Source organism: Polyodon spathula, chromosome 3 (genome assembly GCF_017654505.1).
Source record: "Polyodon spathula isolate WHYD16114869_AA chromosome 3, ASM1765450v1, whole genome shotgun sequence".
In the NCBI taxonomy this organism is placed as follows: Eukaryota; Metazoa; Chordata; class Actinopteri; order Acipenseriformes; family Polyodontidae; genus Polyodon; species Polyodon spathula.
In genome coordinates, this window is record NC_054536.1 from 86,250,087 (window position 1) to 86,274,484 (window position 24,398).

Sequence of the window (24,398 nt, forward strand, 5' to 3'; positions counted from 1 at the left end):
TTTTTTTTTTTTTCTATGAAACAACTAAGTGGGCTTTTAAATTTTAAGTCTTACTGTTTTATTTCAAAGCAGAAGTAACTCCTCTTTATTAGTTTAAACACAGTCATGCAGAACGATTGTAATAAAGCATGTCCAGCATAAAGTGCTTTATTTTTCATTACAGCTTTAATAAAGATTAGTCACTTATTAAGATCTCAGTTGTACGTTCTGCTAGTAAATAAAAAAAAGAAAGCTTGGCCAATTAAAAGCCTATTTAGTTGTTTCACAGAAAAAACAAACAAACTGTAAATTAAATCCATTTTACTGTTAACATGCTTCTCAGTTGTGATTCAGTTGAATTCTTAAAGGAGAATAGAAAAGTCAGGGTGGAACACTGACAATCAGAAACCCTAATCATAGTTTACCCTGGTTTACCATGTTTATTATTAAGCTTTGCTATACCTTGCTTGTCTTTACAATGCTTATCTATGCTTTACCATGCTTTAACTATGCTTTATTATACTTTGCTGTGCATTTACTATGGTAAACTTTGATAAGGGTAATATCAAGAAAGTTAAAGGCATTGTTCATTTCAGTATTAAAGCTTTGCACTCCGTGTGCCTTTCCATGGTTAAAGCTTTGAAATTTTGCGGCATAGAGCAATTAAACTAGATCAGTAAACAGTGGAGCATGGGGAAGAGGCTGATTGGATAATATCTTGTGGTATATGCCAAAATATCTTGTGATATATGTCAAGATGCTAAACCTGTCTGCCATGGTTCGTTGCTCTGCTGTGCAGTTTTCCATGAAAGCCAAGAGCACTTTGAAATATTACAGTTGAAAATGATTTTAGATTCACATGTACACACAAAACCATCATGCCAATAAAAGCTCCAGTTTTGTATTTGTAGCAGTGGTAAGGGATATGTGTAATATAACATACACATTTCTTTCATCCAATAACCTGAACTTATGGTTGCTTCTTACAATAGCAACAAAGATGCTCCTCGTGAACCAGATGGTGATGCCTTAGTGTGGAACATGAAGTGTAAGAAAGCTACTCCAGAGTATATATTCCATTACCAGGTAGGGTATGAACCTTTTTTTTTTTTTTATTAAAATATTTCTTTAAGGTCAATTTGTTTTGTTTTAATAGTCAGACCAATCTGATCACATCAGATGCAGAACAACTCAGATCGAGGTCAACCACAGAAATCACAAGAATGTCTGTAAAAATTATTACTTAGTGCTCAATCATGTGTGTCAGTAATTTCTGTTTGGCAATTGCATTATAACAACATTGCCTATAAGCTTCTCTGTTTTAAAAACAGTGTTTAAATGCATCTAGATATTCTTTCAGATTTGTTTCATGCAGTACACATACCTCTGGCAGACTGGTATGCATGACAGGGAAAGAATGACTGGACAAGGGAAATAATGTGTTAGATGTCAAAGTGAATATAAGAATGCCAGTGTGTGACAGAAATACAATGAGTTCTGGTTATAAATCTCCCTCCCGACCTGTGAGGGCGCTAAAGAACAGGAGGAGAAGTATCTGGAAGGGCTGCCTGTTCGTTTCCGGGACCGGGAAGACGGTCATCCTGGAAAGAAGCGAGACCCTGTTGTAAGACCGTATTGACCTGAAAGGTAAATGAGGGGCAGCTGCAAGTAATAAGGCAGCTGCAACCGTTCACCTAGATGTCATGCGGGGTACATATAGGGGCCAGGGTAACGCTGATCTTTTCCTTCATTTGGGGAAACGTTTGGAGAGAGAAGGATCAAGAGAGGAGCTCTCATTGTGAAAGAGAAATTACGTGTTGTGTTTTGTTGTGTTTGTCTGTGGAATTGTCTGTGTTTTTCACAACCAGACAGTGAAAACACCACTCTGGAGCTGTCGCCAAGGGTCAGCACTGTCCAGAGCACCACTGCACACCACACTATCTGTGTTTGCACTGACCACCATCACGACTGCACTCACCCAGGACTGGTGAGCGTGTGTTCGTTTTTGTTCGGGACTGTGCCCTGTTTTTGTTATCCCTGCGCTTTACACATTGTTGTGTATTGCCGGGGATTTATTTATTTTACGGTCACCAGACCTGGAATAGAAATAAAACACTTTTTCATTGGATTACCGTTGTCTGCCTATCACTCCTGCGCCGCATCACTGCTACACCTGTTCCCCTTCACCAGCCACTTTGCCACACAGTGATTAAGCCAATTTGCTTGAAAACATTAAAAGTAGACCAGACATTTCCGTGATGCAATCAGAAACCCAGAGGCACAGTAAACTGCACCTGTTACTGTAGTATACCGATCTTTTTATGTTAAACATTTTTCGTGTTCTTTTTTTTTTTTTTTTTTTTTTACAAGGGTTTAATTAACAGCCAAAATTGTTTCTGTAACAAAATGGTTGATTATATTTGATACATTGTAGATATTACCAAAGACACCCACTGTGCATGTATCGCAAAGTCCATAAGCAAAAAAAAAAACAACTTAACAATAAATTAGTTCTGCACAGTATAAAACAGAGCTGATTATACCAGTGCTTGCTAACCTAACTGATTAGAAGGCCTTTTTTGTTGTTCTTTTTTAGCAGACAGATTTCATTAAGTAAACATTTATTTGAATATTTTTGCAATTAAAAGTATAAATGGACGTTATGCGCAAAATGTACCGTATTCTAAACTTCTTTTAACCGTTTTGCTCTGTGCATAAATATAATGTATGCATAACACAATTTGGTGGGATTGGCCGACAATATGCAAGAACCTGCCATGTTCGAAAGCATGCACCAAGCACAAAACCAGTTTTGCAAGGCAAAAAAATAAAGATTTTACAAAACAAGCCTTAACTCCACACACATCACTCCAACACTCACTTACCCAATCACTGAAGTGAAATGCTTTCCGAGGTACTACAACAATGGAAAACATCCAGCGATCATGCAAGGTTCGGTCCACATCTATATAATGATTATGTTCAAAAGAACGATGGTGATAACAGCATCACTAGTTTTAATACATGATTAAAAAATAAACATGGAAGCTGCAATCATGACCATTCTTTCGGAACGAAAGAAAACACATAAATTTCCCAAGCACGCTGTCTTGGTACTGAAAGAATAACTCCCAAAACAGAATTAAGAGTACAGATTGGTATCATAGTGTATCGCTTTGGTATGCAACATAGACCGAGCTGGCAGATACTAAGCAACTACTTGTATAATGCAGGAAAGCTTTACTTTCACACGTAGCAGTATCTCAACCCTAGATCGATCAAGCAACAGTTTGCACCTGCTTACCTTGCATTCACATAGATTTCAATTTAAAAGACATTGCTTATACAGTAGTAGGCTAGGCTACTGATTACTGTATTGGTTAATGTTGTCAGTGTTTTGAATGTAAATTTAATGTACGAAAGGTGCTGCTTTTTTATTCCACTGCCTGTTCAGCCGGTTTTATTGAAGTTGAATTAATTGCCCCCTGGGTTTGTCAAGCAAGTATGTATATATATATATATATATATATATATATATATATATATATATATATAGACACACACACACACACACACACACACACACACACACACTACTGGTCAAATGTATTAGAACACCCCCATTTTTCCAGTTTTTATTGAAATTTAAGCAGTTCAAGTCCAGTGAATAACCTGAAATGGTACAAAGGTAAGGGGTAAACTTCCAGAGGTTAAAAAAAAAAAAAAAGTTTAGGTTACCAAAAACTGAAAAATAATGTACAGAGTTATACAAAAAGGCCTTTTTCAGGGAACAAGTAATGGGTTAACAACTTACAGCTGGTCTGCAGCAATGGAAGTAAATTAAGCCTTGAAAGTTGATGCTAACAATTCCTACAGGTGTCCCAACTTTTGTTGATTATTTACAAACCGTCTGTCTGTATAAAAGCAGTGTTGGAACAGACTGTGTTACTACACCCTCTTAAGCATTATTTGGACAGTATTGTACTGCAGGAAGTAGTATATTGCTATCATAATGGTGAGAAAAAGGCAATTAACAAAGGAAGACAGACAGACCATTATAACCCTTAAAAGTGTAGGTCTTTCCTTTAGAGAAATTGTAAAGAAAGCCAAGGTGTCAGTGAGTACAGTTTCCTACACCATCAAAAGGCACTTGGAAACTGGAGGAAACTCTGACAGGAAGAGGTCTGGCAGACCCAAAGCCACAACAGAATGAGAAGATAAGTTTCTGAGAGTCAACAGCTTGCATGATAGGCGGCTCACAGGACAACAGCTTCAAGCACAGCTTAACACTGGTCGAAGTAAGCAAGTCTCAGTTTAAACTGTGAAGAGAAGACTTCGAGCTGCAAGTTTGACAGGTCGAGTGGCAGTAAGAAAGCCATTGCTAAGATGGCAAAATAAGAAAAAGAGGCTTGCCTGGGCCATGAAGCACTGCCAGTGGACTACTGAAGACTGGAAGGTCTTATGGACCGATGAATCAAAATTTGAAATCTTTGGTTCATCACGCAGGGTTTTTGTACGCCGTTGAGTAGGCGAAAGGATGATTCCTCGATGTGTAACACCAACTGTCAAACATGGAGGAAGAAGTGTGATGGTCTGGGGCTCTTTTGCTGGATCCAGAGTCGATGACTTGTACAGAGAGAGTGGCACCCTGAACCAAAACGGCTACCACAGCATTTTGCAGCACCATGCAATACCCTCTGGCATACGTCTAGTTGGTCAGGGGTTCATCCTACAGCAAGATAATGACCCAAAACATACCTCCAGGCTATGTCAGAACTACCTTAGAAGAAAAGAACAAGACAGTAGGCTTCAAATCATGGAATGGCCAGCACAGTCTCCAGACTTAAACCCCATCGAGCTGGTTTGGGATGAACTGGACAGAAGGGTGAAAGCAAAGCAACCTACAAGTGCAACACATTTGTGGGAACTTCTGCAACAGTGTTGGGAAGAACTTTATAATACGAACAATATTTGATTTCCATTGTAGAAAGAATGCCACGAGTGTGTTCGGCTGTTATATCTGCAAAAGGTGGCTACTTTGATGAGTCAAAAATTTAGATTAAATTTTGTTAAACAAAACAATTCCATGATTTCTTTTTTATCTCCAATTGTTTATTTGTTCTATGCTTTAATTTCAGAGTACATTGAGACATTAAACTGCATAAATTTCAATAAAAACTGGAAAAATGGAGGTGTTCTAAAACTTTTGACCGGTAGTATGTGTGTGTGTGTGTGTGTGTGTGTGTGTGTGTGTGTGTGTGTGTGTGTGTGTGTATATATATATATATATATATATATATATATATATATATATATATATATATATATATATATATATAAAACAGGTGATTTCAGCTGGATTATTAATATTATTAATTATTGTTGTTATTAATGTATGTATGTATTTTGTTATGTATGCTCTTATTCGGGGCAACTTACAGTTCTTACAAAAAAGCACAATTACAAAATTCAGATCAGTCCAGACACGGAGCAATAGCGGTTTGATAAGCAGGATCATGGCTAATACTGAGAAAGAAAGAAAAAAAAAAAACAGATGATACTGCAGAGAAATCATAAACTCACTTCCCAGCAAACAGCACAGCATAGATACATCTGTTTGAATCCTGTATAATTTATGAAGGCCCTTTAAATGTTTAGCTTATTAACCATGCTAATACCTGTGATAATGATAAACATTAGATAGAAATGCATGCATGTGCACAAATTTCATATGCTTAAGCACAAGTTATTTGAATTGCTCCGAAGGACCAATTTGAATGAAAATGGCTAAGTTTTGCGATAAGCGTGACAGTCTTGCAATGCACAGAATGTTTCCATTACATGCGTTTAGCAAAGTGCCCTGTCCTCTACAGCATTGGCAAAGGGTCAGAGTGCGCAAGGGCTCAATCCGTAAAATATCCCTGTAGTTCCATTCTCCAAAGGCTCCCTTTCCTTTTCATGCCACTCACCCAGTAATTCCACTCAGGTATAAGGACACAGCTGACTTTTTTTTTAAGTATTGTTATTTATTTCTCATTGATAGAAGCATACTTTGACACCCACAATGCTATTGACTATACCATACAGGTGTGGTAGGAGCAGGGTGCATGATGAGTGGGGGGTAGTTGGAAGGGGCTTTCAGCAGCAGTACGAGTAAGGGATACACATGTTCAGACTGCATCCACAGGCAGTGTTCTTGGCCGGCTCCATGCTGAGATTCCTGTCTTCAGGGCTTCCGAATAGAGTAGTGTTTTCAGTATTGTGGGTTTATTTTGCAATCAATATGTAAATATGTTTATGTATAGTGTAAGGAGCACCGGTCGGACCTACTCAGAACACATGCTGACAGGTGCGTTTCTGTAAAATAGAAAGTGGAGTTTGATGCTACAGAGATATTTTGACCGTCTCCTTCATGTTGACACTTATCCAGTTAGCAAGTCATTACAATATATGGTTTAATTTAACTTATATGTTGAATAGCCTACACTAACCCGTGGTCCATTGTTTCATTTCTTCATTTAGTAGCTTATTTAAATATTCGTGGGGGTGGGCATGCAACTGTGGGGGTGCCAATGCTAGCGATGTGTGTTGAGCTTTGATTCTGCACTTCATGTACAGATTAAATTTGAGTGTAGACTTGTCTGAGGAATATTGGGTGCTTGGCAGGGTATTGCTAACAGTCCATTGTTGTGTGGTATTCCAAATCTGAGCATTCACGTGTAGCTCTTGAGCATTTCTACAGTAATGCACAGGTGGTTTTGTGAGGCACAAACACATTTGCGAATTGAGCAAAAAGCTGCTATTTTTCAACTTCGTGCAACTGTTTTGTGCCGTGCTGGAAAATATCATTTTTTGTGCAAAAGCAGTAGGCGCTAATTTTGCAAGGAGATTGAGCATTGCTTCCAATATCTGGGCCTTAATTTTTACAGTGTCGGTAGAGACAACTTTAACATGCCCATTCTCAATTGACATGTTATTAAAAAGATTGAAATGTACTTTAAATGACATTTTGTTACAAATAAAACTGGTGGAGTGATATGGTTGGATTTGTTTTTGCGATGCGATTACAAACATTCTAACGGCATATAGTAAGGATTCTTTCCCTATATCTCAGCCAATTAGAGTGCACATATCAGTTATCTTTTTTTAATGGTGATTGTATTTGGATCTACTTCCGTTCAGTTTGAGATATCTGCTGTATATGGTTGAAAATATGCATGCAAATGTTTGTAATGCAATTGGCAGAAACAAGATATTTTATTACGCAGACATGTATTTGCAAACATTATTATCCTAAATAAATAATAGTTTGTACATAATGAAGTCATCAATTAAAAAAATATTGCATGAGTAATAGATGCTTGATCAGCCGGGTCACAGATAAAATCACTGTATGACTACAAAGTCAAATTTGAAGGCTGATTTTCTTTCTGTGGAAAAAATTGCAAAGTGAGTTTAGGGCACTGGACACAGGGAACTGATACTCTGATAAAGGATCACTGTTTGGCCGGATCTACTTCTGTGTGACTACGGTTGGGTTATTAACAAGCTCGAGTTCAATACAATACAATAGAAAATACAATACATGTGAAATAGCTTTGCCAAGCTGTGTATATAGCTTCAAAATCTGTTAGAAATTCTAGGTCTGTGATATGTTTTGACACAGAGTTCCGCAAATATGAAGCACAAAATCTAAAAGCCTGGCACCCCAGTTTGCTAAGTATTCTAGAAATCAAGTCAAGAGATATTGAGAGGCCATACCACGTCAATGGTCATGACCAGTACATTCAGTGAGGGAAGGAACTGTGAGCCACTAAAGGTTGACCAGGTTACCAAGATTAGGTGAAAAGTGCTCAGTTGATATGGGAAGGGTCAGAAATCTAGCGGAAATGTTTTACTAGTTACAGTTTAGCTAAGAATGTTGGTTGAGAAAATGTAGTTGCATTCATTCTTTTACAGCAGCTCTTGTAAAAGGCTCAGAGCAATGGTCTGCAAACTCAGTGCAGAGTCTAAGTGGAAATTAGGTTGTTGAGTTTATTGAGTATATTGCTAATTTGCACCTTCTCTATGATGAACAAGAGAGAAAAAAAAATATTTACATTTAGATAAGTTACATTTTTTTAAATTGATTATTTATTACTACGAGAACTACATTTTAAGCTTTTTAAAAGAAAAAAGAAACCTTGAAAGCTTTCTGAATTGTCATTTAAAATTAAGAATTTGTGAAGCAAAATGTCTACAGTCAGCTGTGCTACTAATTATAAAAGACTCCAGTTGAATTAAGTAAAACAAAGAAAGCTAGTGTGAGGCACTGTCAGCTTGTATAAGGGCTGGCTCATTCCCATGAGAATGATATTATAAAGACATTTGTGTAATAAAGAAATGTGGCCTACCACTTCCTAATCCAGGCAGCCACATGTTTGCCCACCCACATGGAGTTCCATTACATATGCTTTATTTCCTATTCTTAATCTTCCTAGTTCAGTGTACAGTGTGCTTGCATTTATATTAAATAAACACATAGATATTCTGATGCCATGCACAAAAAATGACTGTGAACTGCCTGATACCATTATGCCTAGAGCCCAATAATTTAGTGATACAGTAACATTGAGATAACAGTCCCCTGAGTAGGTACAGTAGAGGTATAGTGTGCCCTGTAGGATATGTTTATACCTGCAGTAGGACAACCTCTTTTGGTTTTATTATTTGTTTATTTTATCCACGGCAGCTAACAGAGGGTGTGTGAACCATGCCTTCCCTGTAGAGTCACTTATAACAACATCTCACCTGACAGGAGATTAAGTGACTTGCTCAGGGTCGCACAATGAGTCAGTGGCTGAGCTGGGATTTAAGCCGGGGACCTCCTGGTTACAAACCATTTTCTTTAACCACTGGACCACATAGTGTTCTTTGTCTTGTGCATTCTGCTTGTGACACAACCAGTGGGGCTGTGGGAATCAGAACTGAAAAGGTTTGATCACAAACATGGTGCTGGAGGTGACACTCATAATCATAAGCAGTCATCCTATCGCAGATATAAACTTCTTGTAAGTCACAACTTCTAAACAAAACAAAATCTTAAAGATTAAATGTGTTTTATTATATTTTATAACACAAACAGAAATATTTTTTAATATAAATACTGTGCGAGATGACACTATTGGTGAATTTAGAGGTGCTCTGATTGTCAATTGTTTGCAAAGGAATGTGACTTATAATAGCTGTTATATGACAAGAATTTTTTTATATAATAAAGCCACTTACAATGAAAGTAATAAAATCTGACTTCATTTGTCTTGGCTGCTGCCGCTATGGATCAGGTACAGCATGTGCTTATCCAAACTGTACTGTTTCTGTTATGTTTTTGCAGGGTAACAGGATTCGGAATGCCAATAAAAATGAATGCGAGGGAGATTATGCTTTTCATATTAGTCAAAAAAGCGACTGTGCAGTCTCTTTGGCTTCTGCACTTCTGTCTACAGCTATGGCCAGACATTTAGCATCACCCTATAGAATTAACAAATTTTGTTTCATAAAATCGAATGAAACCAGATAAATAATGTTGTGTTAACATATTGAATTACATACTAATAAAAAAACTGACTATATATATATCAAACCAGACATTGAGACATTTCAAAATCTAACATGAAATATTATATGACTATTATGGCTTATAAATTAAGTTCATATAGTTTTTTTTTTTTTTTTTTTTTTTTTTTTTTTTTTTTAATTATGTCTCAATCCTAAAATTCTATGTGACACAAACTTTGTGCTTTTCAGACATTCCTTAAGTGTTGGCTGTGCTGCGTTCCAACTTCATTTGAAAGAACCCAGTCTGAGAGCAAGAAACTGACACTTTAGTTTTCTTTAGAGTTTGTTTTGTTTTGTTTTTGTTTTTTTTCAGTTGACTGTCCTCCTGTACTTACAGATTGTCAATTCTGAGTTGATATTATCAGTGAATCAACATTTTTAGGTCTCTGAAAAATGGCAAAAAGCTTGAATATTACAGTATATGCTATTCCAAGCTGTCTATACACTGCAAAAAAAGACAAAAAAGACCATTTAGGCTGCATATAAGTTTTCAAATTGCTTGTATTTGTATTACCACTGGCAAAAAATAGTTGTAAAATTCCACTTTTTCATTTTACAACTATAAAGACCATACTTGTTCCTAATAAGGTGCAAACCACAATTCTATTTCTTATTAGTGATCAATTTCTTTAGTCAATTAGTCATTGTTTATACTAGAAAACAATTAAGGTGATCACTGTCTATAAAAAATATTGTTATGCATTAGTTCTATTAAAAACATATCAAATTCACAGTTCTGGTTACTTTGCGGATCAGATAAAATTAAATGTGTGAGCATGTGTCATGTTTTAACAGAAGACCACAGTTTTCTGAGGTATATGCAACCACCACATTTTTGGTACTTCTTCAATCATCTGTTTTTTTTTTTTTTTTTTTTTTTTTTTGGTGAAATCCAACTGAAATAGTTTTCAAAAAATTGCACCACAAAGATTCTTTCATTCATATATATATATATATTTTTTTTTTTTTTTTTTTCCTTGCTGGAACCTTCTTTAGTGACTCCCACAAACCATGAGAACAGTTGTGCCTTTAACCACTCAGTATTGCTGCTGGCTGGTGTGGTGTTTCTCTTTCATCTCTGACTGAGGTATCTACTGTTAAATATTCACCACCACAGTAATACCATCTGAATACATTTGTATCATTACAGTCTTTAACTGGTGGGCTGTTATCGGCCACATATGTAAAGTGGTTAGCAGCATAGTATTTTTGATAAGGTAGCAAACTTGAAGTGTGTTTTATAAACATGGTGTGCTTAATACATATATGTACTTGACAAAGTATCAAAATTATTGTATTCTGATTTGTCAGATAGGTGCTACTCTGATTGGTAGAGCACAAAGAGGCATGGCGTGGGATCAAGAAAGACCTTGATAAGCTATTTGAGAACAAGAGTCTAGGAAGGTAAGACAGCCACCTTTTCTGTTGTTTCTCAATGGGGTTTCCTCATTTTGATTTAAATGAGTGTATTTAATATATATACATTTAAAGGATTAGCATCATGTAACTATCTTTGTTATATGAGTGAGATAGGGATCCTAATCTGAACCCTTGCCACATGAATCATTGACTGGTTAGGATCTGACCTCCAGATTGAAAACTTCTGAAATGTGCCCCCAGCAATTGAATGAATGACAATAATTAAATGACTAAATCCTGGAATTTTATGTGTCACTGTGTTAAGCACACAATCTCAACAACTGTATGGATTTAATTTTCAAAATTTAATTGTACAGTAATTGGTAGCATGTGCCTTATCTTACACTTGCTATACATAGTTGTTGCCTTTTTATTGCTTATCTTGAAATATCAAAATGACACATCCACAAACATTCTCAAAACGTGTATATATGTCTTCCAGTTAAATATAACAAATGTTACATATTTTATATATAATTGTATGTATATACTAGGAATATACTGCTAGTTAAAGAAATGGGGTTTGCCAGTTTATATTGCACATTTCAGTGATCTTATTTATAGTACCAGTAAACAGTTATTAAAATAGTGATTTATGCAGGAAAGGTTTATATTCAAAACAAAGGCTACTTTAAAATGTGTCAGAATTTGGAAATATGCATGACAGCATGGTTTGTTTGTTTTAAGTGTGTTGTATTGAAGGTCATGAAACACAAGACAACTTTTGGGCAACTTTTTGTTTTACCTGCTGTTAAAGCAACTGCTGTAGTTGTAGGCGACATTTTCAAACAGTTGTCTCAGCGTTGCTAAAATCAACACTTTGAGAGTTCAGGTTTTGTTGCTTTAAAACATGGAAAGTTGCTTGAAAATGTAATATAAAACCAGTCTTCTGTCCTCGTGTATCCTCAGAATCTGTCCTCGTGCGTTTACCTTTTTAGCATTTATATTTGCGTTATTAAATTAGACAGTAAAATAAACAATTGCATTTTTACTTTAAATGCAAGGACATTCATAGTCATTCCTTATTTTAAATATGCAGTGAAAAGCTTGAAGGGGTTTTAAAGACTTTGAAGGCTGAAGAGCTGGTTGTACGCATGGTGTTTTTTTTTTGTTTTTTTTTTTCATGAAAGGGAGATATGGTATTACTTTCTGTTTGCCAAAACCACAAATAGTGACAAAATCCGTAGGGTGTCGTGAAAAGGATTGCATTGGAAAGCCATTCCAAGCAGATGGTTCTGATCATGGATGCTGAAAAACATATGAGTTACATTGGAGGGGGACTTCTCATCTCTGTTTGTGTATTTTCTTATTTGACAAATAGGTTTAAATTGCTTCATTATTTTTTACCATAAAGATTAAGTTACCCTTATCATATTTGCTTCTTTAAAACTCTTTTTTTTTTTTTTTAATATAATATTGTCCTACTGTGTACTAGTGTATTTAATTCATGTACCCAGAAATGTTATTGTTCAGGTACAGAATTAGTTCATTGTCAATTTCCTAAAACTTTGTATCACATTTAAAAATTGATCCAACTGATCTGCAGTAAAGTCTGATTTGATTCAAATTGGGTTTGTACTGAATTTAGGGTGTTTCAACTGTGGTCCATGGATAACATAATCTAAATGAAAACAGCTACCACAATGTAACTTGGTTTGACAAATCAGACTAAAAACAACAAACATTTGTTAATGCTTACTATAAAAAAAATTAAAAAAAAAACCTACAGTAGCATGAAGAATCAAAGAATGTTATACATGTATGGTGTTTTTGTCTTTTTTTTAGTATAAAATAATGATGAATGTAATAAATTAAAGGTGCAATGGTACAATGGGGATGTAACTCGTGAATAACTTTGGAGAAACCTCAAGGTGTACAATATTTCACATGACAATGTAAGTCCTTCAAAATCTGTCTGGCCATGGCAAACTAGACCAAAGCACAACGGCATGACATAGCGGAACATGTCCAGCTCATCTACATCTGAGGATCACAGGTAGAAAAGCACTTTCATTCACATGTCATTTACGCAGGGATCCAGAACAGCTTTCATTTCACATTTGTGTTTAAAAAACACACCTTTCAAAAAGTTGCCTAAAAAAACTCACGGAAGTCTGCTATGACTTGCAATAGGCCCATGTACTTAAACTGTTGCTGTTTGTGGATTGTGCCAAAATCGAATTAGTGTACTTATTAAAATTGGATTTGGCATCGATCATAACATAAAACTACTGTATGAGGTAATGCTTTTAAATTGACATTATAAGATGCCTGTGGGAAAACAAAATAGTTCTTACTTCTAATAATGTTCTGTTTGTTTAGAGAGAGCTTTGTATTATTTTTAGTTGGGGGAATGGTATTGATCTAAATTAATGGATAATATTATTCTGTTTTATATCCACTCATGTAGTTTAATGATATGTGTAACCTACAAAATTGTTTCATACCCACAATAAATATTATAAAATCGCAACTGAAAATTCAGCCAGAATATATTAGGATTAGGGGAATACATAGGGGAATGATATTGGTTGGAATATCATCAGTGGCATGAGTCTCAGCAGTTTATAAAACAGACGCTCATCCATTACATGTAAAAGTTAATATGACTGCATTGACAGTAATATCCTTTTTTATTAGAGAGTAAATCACTGCAGCATGGAATGATATTAGTTTTCATATGCAATATTTTTTTATACCTAATTTTAAAGGTAATATTATTCTTTAAAGACAGTTGCTCCTATTTTAATTGTATACAAATATGACACAGTTCTTGTGTTATACCAGATATCCTATATATCAGTTCCATTATTCAGTGTTTGTTTGTCATTATGTTTGAGAATCCTTTAAACATCTGGCAATGTGATAATATACTTCTGGAGGACATTTGGCATAACTTTTATGGACTTCAAGATAATCACTTCCAAATCAAAGGCTACATGATAGGATTGGAAGCTGGTATTGCTACTGGTGGCTCAGTTTTGCCTGTGCTTTTACATTTGCATTGGAAGTAAGGCTAGATAAGTAATCCATATCCCCAAGTGAGCAACAGAAGGATTAAAACAGCCAAAAAGTACAGATGTGGTTGAACAAAGGAGGAAGATTAGAGGTTGTCTCTGAGCTTCTGGATAACGTTTTGGATGAGACAATGGTTATGATGCGCAAAGTATTGGGCTGGCAAGAGCCAATAGTCTTGATGGCTGCTGCTTGGCCCCAAATTTACTATGTTTCATTGGACTACCTTAGAAAACAATACTGATAACACTTTAACACAGCAATCCCATTTAAATACACATTGACGTGACCTGCCAGCTTGCATTTTCTTGCAGTGGTGTAGAAACTATAAATCATTTGCAGCTTCAGAAATCATTGTGGGTTTCTTCCACAGCCTATAGCGGACCAGATTGGTTTTAACTGGATGGTCTTAAAGCAGAGACATTTTAATTATACTTTTTGTTGTTGAATCCAGCCTACAAAGATTGCTTTGCACTTTAAATAAAACCTGTATATAATATGTGTTGCAAAATAACACAATCTCAGGTTTCACAGAGTCGTTTTATAAGAATTAGCCAATCCATAAAATACACTGTTTTAACCTCAAAGAAAACTTTGCATAGTGTGGGTATGTGGTTAGTTCAAGACCTGAACTATTGTTTTATCTTCACTGATACAGAACATCCTAAAATGTAATCTACTGAAAAGTATTCTCTCTCTCTCTCTCTATTTTGGAAATATGGAATTCTGTTATAGTTTTTATTTATTATTATTATTATTATTATTATTATTATTATTATTATTATTATTATTATTATTATTATTATTATTATTATTATTTTCTTTGCATGAAAAATTCCCTGACAAATATTTTTTTATTTAATGTCAAGTCTACCAAAGACCACCCACACACATTTAAAATAGCATGTTTTCTTTGCTATAGATACTCAGCAGAAGACTGGTGTAGTAGAATGTTTTCCACACTGTTGCTCATATTAAGAGCATTTAGAGATCTTGTTCTCAGTATTTAATCAGTCGTTTAGTTTTTGGATTGGCCATCAACATTTTTCCCTTATTTATTTAGCTGACATCATACTGCTAGACTTTTATCACTCAACATACTCACAGTGAAATTAAATTTACTTAATGCATAAAAAAATAAAAAAAATCTCTGTGGTTACCAATTCAAGATTTTATTTTTAAACTTAACAAGATCAGTTTACTTTTTAAAGAATCTGGCAGTTAAATCAGTGCAAAACCCCAACCCTGCAACCCGTCTGATTTTCAAAAATGTAATTATGTTTTTCCCTGCTTTTTTCAGTCTTCTGTAATGTCAGTCTGCTTCTGTCAATTTCACCCTAACCTGGTTGTTGGTGGCACATACTCAGGGCAGATAGTTCTGTGGTATAGCCGCAGTCACAGAAGAACCCCAGTACAGCGAACGTCTCTGCCTGCTGCTGCTCACGCTGTAAGAAGCAAAGGCGTATTCTTAAATGATAATAGTCCTTGGTGCTGAATGCAGCAACTGATTGACTTGTATATGGCTATAATAGTACTCTTATGTAACTATGTGAAAAACATGCTAAATTCCATAATGACCTGCTGTCCTTTTGCTGTATGACGATGAACCGTAAAAACAGCATTATATAACTTATATTGTTCATGTACAGTACAAATCCATTTGCTGACAGTAATTATTTATGTCTTGAAATGAAACTTATGTATGCAGTTGAGATGCAGTGGTAGTCCTAGGCAACCTAGATATTGTGTGCCGCAGTAACATTCTAAAATAACATTTTGCTGTTATGTTAGCTTTGTGATTATATTTAGTTATACAGTGCTGAAATAATGGGTAATATTCAGTTGGTTTTGCCCACAGTTAATTGGTTATCCAATGGCAACTTACTTAGTGATTGTTTAACACCCAAACCAAATGACAACAAAAAACAGATATAATGTATTCTTTATTAAACTAGAAAATATTATAACTACTCGATTATAGTGTCTCGAGACGTTTGCTTGAGAAAAATGTCTCATGTATACAGCGCTGGAAAAAAGTATGAGACCACTGCAAAATTATCAGTTTCTCTGGTTTTACTATTTATAGGTATGTGTTTGGGTAAAATAAACATTTTTGTTTTATTCTATAAACTACTGACAACATTTCTCCCAAATTCCAAATAAAAATAATAAATAGTAAAACCAGAGAAACCGATAATTTTGCAGTGGTCTCTTAATTTTTTCCAGAGCTGTATATATATATTTCACGAAACACCGAAAAAGATCTAGACTGGTCCCATCCATAGAACCGACCTCCATCATGCATGAGCCCCGAAGTGAGGGCCGGGAACCTGCTGGATGCCTGCAGGACCTGAAGGAAAATGAGAGAGGGTTAAGAGAAAGGCGGATAGATTAGAGCCTTGCTGAGGCTAAAGCACACGAGCTTCGAAAGAACAGGTGTGGCCAGGGGTCCCCTCTGACCTACGAGGAACCTGGGCAGAGGAGCCAGGCCCCGCCGGGGGAGTGAATGAATGTTCCAGCAAGTAGTATTGTAAAGAGTGAGTAGCACATTTAATGGCCAAACACTCCTTTTCGACTAGTTGCTCTCCAGAGGGAGCATCTTTTTACTGAGGTACTCTGTCTACCATTTGAACAAAATCACCCCCAGACCAACATCTGAAGCAGCTGTGTGGAGGATGAATCTCTTGGTAAAATCTGGTGTGATGAGAGTGGGGGCCTGGCAAAATCTTTGCTTGATAGTATCAAACGCCCCCTGACAAGAATCTTTGGTAATAACTGGCCAACCCCAGTACAGACCTCACCTGAGCCTTGGTTTTACCTAGCAGTTTCCAGTCTATCGAGAAGTTCATTGACCCGAGGCAAGGGGTAGGAATTCAACTTGGCAATAGCGTTCAAATACAATCGGACTGCACCACTCGCTCCTGTAAGGTTTATTCACCCAAAGTTTGAACATCGCCCATACCTTTTTGCAAAAGACACCTCGTTGACTTTCTGGGATCTGGTAAGGTCTCTCTCTCTCATCGTGACACCTGGAGGAGTGACAACAGCATATTCAACAAGGTTAGTTCTACCGAGTAAGTCAGAAAAAACATAATTGAACTCCTCAATTAACTTACGCAGCAATCTTTGCTGATCTGGAAGTAACTGTTCCCCTTTGGAAATGTCTCTGGTGTTAGGGGCCTAAATTATCGTCTACTTCGCCATAGGCTATAAATAAGGACTCCCTTGCCTGCCAGGGCTTTAATAAATTCACTTGATAAATGTTTAGTTCATTACGCCGATTGGGCTGTTTAATTTCATAATTTACCTTTCCTATACCCCAAATCATCTCATATGGCCCCTGCCATTTAGTACACAGTTTTGATTCTGATGAGGGAAGAAGCAGCATCACCTTGTGTCCTGGTCGAAAGGTCCAAATTTGTGTGTTTTTATTGTAATGCTGCTGTTGCCGGTGCTGAGCCGATTTGAGATTGTCCTGGGACAAAGGACTGCCCAAATCCAGGTGATCTCTAAGTAGGATCATATGCACTACATTTTTAGACAGGCCTTTGTGCTCTTCCCCCCTCCTCTCTCAACAGATCGAGGGTGACACAAGGCTGTCGGCAATACAAGAGCTCGAAGGGGGAGAACCCTGTCAAACTCTATGGCACCTCTCTCATTGCAAAAAGGAGGTAGGGGAGAAGCATTGTCCAATGTTTTTGCTCTTGGCTCACAAATCATCTCAGCATCTCCTTTAAGGCCTGATTAAAGCACTCCACCAAACCATCTGTCTGTAGATGATAAACAGATGTCCTGATGGGACTTTTTTAATATTTTGTAGACTTGCTATAACGTATTAGATAGGAATTTAGTTCCATGATCAGTCAGTATCTCTGTGGGAATCCCTACTCTTGACATAATCTGCACTAGTGCCTTGACTGTTGCAACTGCACTAGTGGACCTCAATGTAACTGCTTTTGGTTATTGCGTTGCATAATCTATCACCACTAATATATGCATATACCAAGAATAGCCACTATGTCCATTGCAATGCGCTCAAAGGGAGTGGAAATAATTGGCAATGGTACCAAAGGGCCAGAGGACACTCGACTCGGCGCTACTCACTGGCAGTCTGAGCATGTTGCTACATATTACGACACTTCATTATGAAGCCCTACCCAATAAAATTGAGCCAATATGCGTTCCCTTGTTTTGACAGCTCCGAGGTGTCCCACAAAAGGGATATCATGCTCCAGCCTCATGACCTCGAGCCAACAAGACGGTGGAACCATCACTTGTGTTACAGGCTGTCCTGTGGCAAAGTTTTACACTATATAATAATTGCCCCTTGATAATGAAGTGCGGATATACTAGCACCCCAGCGCCGTCAACATCCTTACCTTCAGTAGTCCGGACCTTTTTCCCAAGTGCACCAGAGTGGAGTCATTGCTTTGGCCCCACACTAGGTCCTCGCTTGAGTCCCACATTGTCGGTATATTGAGAGGAGCTGGAGTAGCCTCTGCCCTGGATGGCCCAGTAATCTCGCCCTCTCGGTCACACTGCATACCAATTTGATACCTCCTTTGATTGGTGTTTGTTACCATCAGAGCATTCTCCCACCAGAACCCAGCCTCATCTCATTGATGATCCCTCCCACTTTTTGATCTCTCTGTTTTGTTTTTCTAGAATGAAAAGTGGGGGAAAGCATATCAGTTATGAAGGGGAAAACCTCACCAATCGGTTCCCATTTCTCTTTGTCTGTTATGTTTACATGTGTGACCGGGGCTGCCATTAATTTAACCAATTCCTTATAGTTTGGCCAGTTACAGAATTACTGGCCGCCGGGCTTAGCCAGTGCACCATGTGGTTACACAATCGCTGTGGGCGTGTATCTGGGGATCTCTGGTACTCCCTGAATCGTACCCTACCTGGGCCTCCCCAGTCCAGCAGGGCCCTAGCTGGCTAGCCCAGAAATCCTATGGCCATGGTGCGGTGGTAGCCAACCACTAAAACATGACCAGGTTTGCTTGCGGTTCATCCTCCGCCGTCATTTTCTGTGCCTGTGCCTGCCTTTGGAGCCATCATCACGGGTCCTGTTGTTGCATTGGGCATCATCACAAGACCGATCCTCTTGATTAGAGCTGTGCGCCTCTCCTCGACCTCCAATCTGTCATCCAGCGCCTCCAACAGCACCGACAATGTAGTGTGATCCATAGAACGTCTGACACCACATGTGGCAAAGTGGTTTGCAGTAGGCAGGTGTAGTGGTGATGTGATTATGAAACAGAAGACAGACAACAAAGTTTATGATTCAAACAGGTTTTATTTTTATAATCCTGGTCTGGCAACCACAAAGAAAAATCCCAGGAAATACACAGCAATGTGTATTGTACTGTTTCAAAACAACGGGTTACAGTCCTGAAATAATATGTCACAGTTTGTGAATAATAAACACAATAGAACACACAAAAAGACACACATGTTCACAAGTCCAGAGTGAGTGCTAGAGGGCTCGTGGTGAAATACAATTTATCTGTGATCAATGGTGCAGTGTTGTCAGTGATAGCTTTAGCCCACATCTCCCAGTTACTCATCCACGTCCCAACATACCCAAATCACGACACTAGTATACCCGAACACAACGGAGATCAAATCACTATTAGAACCTGTTCATCGGTTTGCAGTTATAGCTGTTGTTTTCATTCTGAAAAATCCTTTTTTGTTTTGTCATTCAGCGCACCTTTGTTCGAGTATCAAATCATCGTGAATGGTCGCATTCCGAGTGTCATGAGCAAAATGCCAAGTTGATTGTAACCGTTTCAAAACAAACTGTTGGGGGTATTGTTTCCTTGTGCTAGTGGAGTGATGTAAGGGAAGCTTCTCACATTCCAGTCCACCCCAGTACGCTGGTGAAACAATTACTCACGTTTCCTGTGGACCTTCAAAGAGGAGTTCTAGGGTTTAAGTCAGGCTCCACGGTTAGCGAAGGGAGGGCCCAGCTACTGAACCACATGATATCGAGACGTTCGAAAGATCTACCGGCCGAAGGTGGATTGGTATCCTGGTATTACTTAACAAAAGTCGTACACCGCTAGTATAGCTGTGCAGGGTTTAGACGTGAGAAATTTAGACGATGTTGCCCACAGCCATCTCCACGTTGCCCGGGTCTATGGAAAGCTTTAAGACATCAGAGACGCAAGTGTCCCGCCCTCAACCCCTACCCTGTCAATTCAAATAGGGGTTCAGAATTAAGAGAGAGACAGTGTCACTTTATTTTCCGACAAACCTTATATACCATTACAACTCCAGGCCTGTTATTAAAATCCGCTAGCTCGACCAGTAACATCAGCCCGCTAACATTGAATTATATGTTGTTGCTGGTTTTTTTAGCGTAGAGTTTAGGTGTTGCATTCGGGTAAAATTAGGTCAAGATCGGCTGGAAACGCAATAGAAGCTCCCCCCTGTTCGTAACAGCAGTCTGTATCGACCCTAGTTTATTCATGTCTTGTAATTAAGTCGATCTGTACATTTCGTCGAGTGAACGAGAAGCACAAATTGAAAAATATCAAAAAGTCGTTCCCCAGAGAGTTTGTCGCCGAAATATGATAATTGTACCCGTATTGATTGTTTTTTCAGCCACAAACCTGATTTACATGAGTAATTCTCCCAAACGTGCACACGCATCGCCATTTCACGTGTAAATTGCCCTGCATGGAAACCCCATGAATGTTGCTGTCACTTTAAAGCATTGGCTAATTTATAAAAAAACTAACTGAATCACGTTTCTTTAATATATTTTGTGCATGAGGTGGTATGTGTTTTGTATGTTTGTGTACATATTTATCTTTGTAATGATACATTTTATACAGCTTTTGACTTCCAACACAAATCATATCTGGAGATATCGGACTTTTAAAAATAGAAATTAGAGAATTACTCTGCAATTTTAAGTCACATTATTAGATAACATAACATCTATTTACTCACTATCTATGTTTCAGGTTAACTTTACAGTATAACTTTAGCAGATTGTTAATTGCAAGTTTGATTGTGGTCATCATAAAGTTAACAAAAGATCTACAAAACAACCTAATGTATAGGTTGTTAAACAGACTAATAATATCTGTATTTTTGTTTCTAAAGCATCCAGTGTATTGTATAAATGTGGTTGGGAGTCAGAACACGAACAATCTTCTACAGTCTCCACAGATGGCAAAATGTGTTCATGGAATTTGGATATGCTCTTCCAGCTGCAGGTGAGATCAGTTTTTTTTCTTTATTTTCAAGCAATATCTTAAATGGAGTTTTGATTTCTGTACAAATTGAGCTGCCTTCAGACAGTCTAAAGCAATTTCCTTTAACACAGTATTCCACTGTAAATAGTACAACAGTGGAATATTGTTTTAGACAAACTATCAAATTGCATTTCTGATAACAAAAATCTATTCCAGTTAACACATTAAACTACTTCAATACTACTTCCACCACTTCTCTGTATTTTTCTCTCTGTGAATGGTACAGTAATGTGATTTATGTCATTAAAACAATGGGCTTCATATTGAATATAAATATTTTTTTCTCACTTGTAAAATATGCATTCAAATCTGTGTTGTTTTATTTCTTTGTAAATATGTCCAGTTATATTTAATGTCACACCATAAGAATACCTACATCCATGATCGATTTAACCTTTACAGAGAGTATATGATGAGACACGGTGTGAAGTTAGAAGGAAGCTCAAAGCTTTAACAAAATGTCATGAAAATCAGATTTAAAAAAACATCACTACTGACACAGAGAAGGATAAACATTTGTATAGATAAAAAGTGAAAGTTGACTGAAAGGAGAAAACAGCTGCAGGTTGAAAAATCCACACTGGGAACATAATCTGTTCATGGCCTGATCTTAAGAATGAGCTTGATACCAGTAATGTAATAAAACACTAGCCATTAAAAATGCCTGATCTTACCAGGAGAGCGTGGAGCTTGGGTACAACAGGTCCAAGCCTGTGGCTGTGACTGGCATGGCCTTTCAACCAGGAGATGTGAAGAACTACGTGGTTGGAAGTGAGGAAGGTATGGCTTACATGGCATGTCATCATGACAGGTAAGGATCCAAACTACTGAATGTGACATTTTCGTAGTTTGTAGGGTGTTTTTTCTTTTTTTTACAACAACAGTAACCTAGACACTTTTCCAAAATATATTCTCATTACTAATAGCTGGCTGATCATTGAGGATAAACCTAAAAAAGAAAGCTAATGAATGTTCTGCTTCACATTACAAGTCCATTCATTTCTTGTTTTGTTTATATTTATAAATGCAGCCATGATGATCGTGTTACTGCAGACTGAGAGAACCACACAATTCCCAACCATTCACACAATTTGTTCTACCTAGGATCTTTGGGCTTGAGTTTTAGGCATATTGGAATCAGCTTAGTAGTTAGCTGTAAATGAGGGACTGTTGACTGGAGAAGATCCTGTTTAAAAATCACCATGGAGACATCAGTTAGATACCATGTCCCATTATCCCTCTTGTGCCCTGCACCTCTTTTAACAGTGACAAGGGAATTCTATCAATGATTGTTTGGCACATTTAAGTAATGTTAGGCAAGGCCTTATCAATCCTATTAGAATTATTATCATATAATGTGTCTTTTGTAAAGTAAATTCAATTTCACCATCTTCAACATGCACGCTTAAGTAAAAAATAATAATAATAATAACAATGCTATACTAGAGCGAATTACAAAGTAAATTCCAACCAAAAAAAAGTATTAATTGCAATCGGTAAGCAGATCAAGTAGGAAATGAAGTGGCCTTCACCCAGTTGCTCTGCTATTAGATTTCCTGCATTGCTCACATGAGTCAGCAACAATTAAGATAATACAAAAATGTATAAACAAAGCTTTTTTGTATTTTACTGGGAACTGTGTATTTTCTTTCAATTTAAGAGTAGGCAAATTTGTTTTCATTAAAAAAATATATATATCTCCAATGCTCTCATATTAGAAAATAAATGTAACAAATGAGTATAATGAGATGTGCATATGCTTTAATAAAATGAAATAATAATAATGCAATAGTTCAAAAATGCACTGTGTAACAGCTAAAGCTATTCCCATTCCCCAATATATGAAAATACATTCACCACACAACAGAATGAAAACAGAAATCACTTTTATGCAATATTTAATCATTCAGAAATGAAATCTATGGCTTTAAATGGCTTAACACCCCACTTTCTATTTATTTTGTTCTAAATTGTTCTGTCATATATTCTGCTTTCGATATTGTACTGGTGTATAGAAAGTCCCAAGTTAGCAAGTAGGGGGTTAATCTGGCATGCACAGGCCAGTGCATTTTATTTACAGTGTGTTTGTAACATCATTCTTTGTTGGTTTTTTTTTTCTTAATTTTCTTTAATAAGGCTAATATTCTTGAAATGTTTAAAGGTCACCAGGGTCCTCTTACTGGCATCAATTGTCATGTGGCAGACGGCCCCATTGATTTCTCCCATCTTTTTGTCACTTCATCATTTGACTGGACAGTCAAATTGTGGACCACAAAGGTAAGAAAACTGTAAAAGCGTTAAATATATACAAAATAATGAATACAATACTTTGCAGTCCAAAATAGTCTGTAGTCTGTGCATGTTATGTGCAGCTAGATTAAACATGTTTAAGGGTTAGTCATTTGCAATTAGTGCTGTCAACACGTATTTAAATATAGGGCAAAGGCTGCAATAGCCAGATTTTTCAAGATGTGTGAGAATGCTTAGCTCGTTCATTCAATCTAAAAAATGCCATTAACATATCCTGGTTACTTTCCTCATTACATTTGCCAAAATTGAAAATGTGACTTTTTCACAGCCCCCGTTACTCTGGAGCATTTCAATGTAAATTGCTTAGATACCATGTTCAATACAGAATCATAGAACTTACAGAACAGTAGTGAAAAGATGAACATGAGGCATCGACCACTATCATATATTCAAACTGGAGAAAGCTATGTGGTTTTTTTTTTTGTTTTTGGAACAAACAAAAAAAATCTGATAAGGTGGATCCATTCAACTACTTTTGTACTGAATCTGATGTTAGTTTGAAAGGTTAGAATTGTATTTAACACAAACCCCCACTGCTTGTCACCCTTATTCCAAGTGAAAATGACTAGGTGGGAAAGTCTGGATGTGACAGGGAAAATTGAAAGTAGAGTAAGAATACAGCTTAATGCAATATTTCAGGTGATCCAGACTTAATTTTAATTAAAATAGTTGTCTTAGTAATGATGTATGTTGAAGAAATGTTTTTATTGTTTTAACTTGCATTAATTAACTTCTTCTGGAAATCTGATAACTGTGCTATATATTGTTTTTAGTTGGACTTGTAGCGCATCTCAATATAAGTCA

General features: G+C 36.9%; 1 pseudogene; it reads left to right on the forward strand.

The window, feature by feature from the left end:
* Positions 1–24,398, forward strand: part of LOC121309530 — an 85,877-nt pseudogene that overhangs the window by 35,828 nt on the left and 25,651 nt on the right.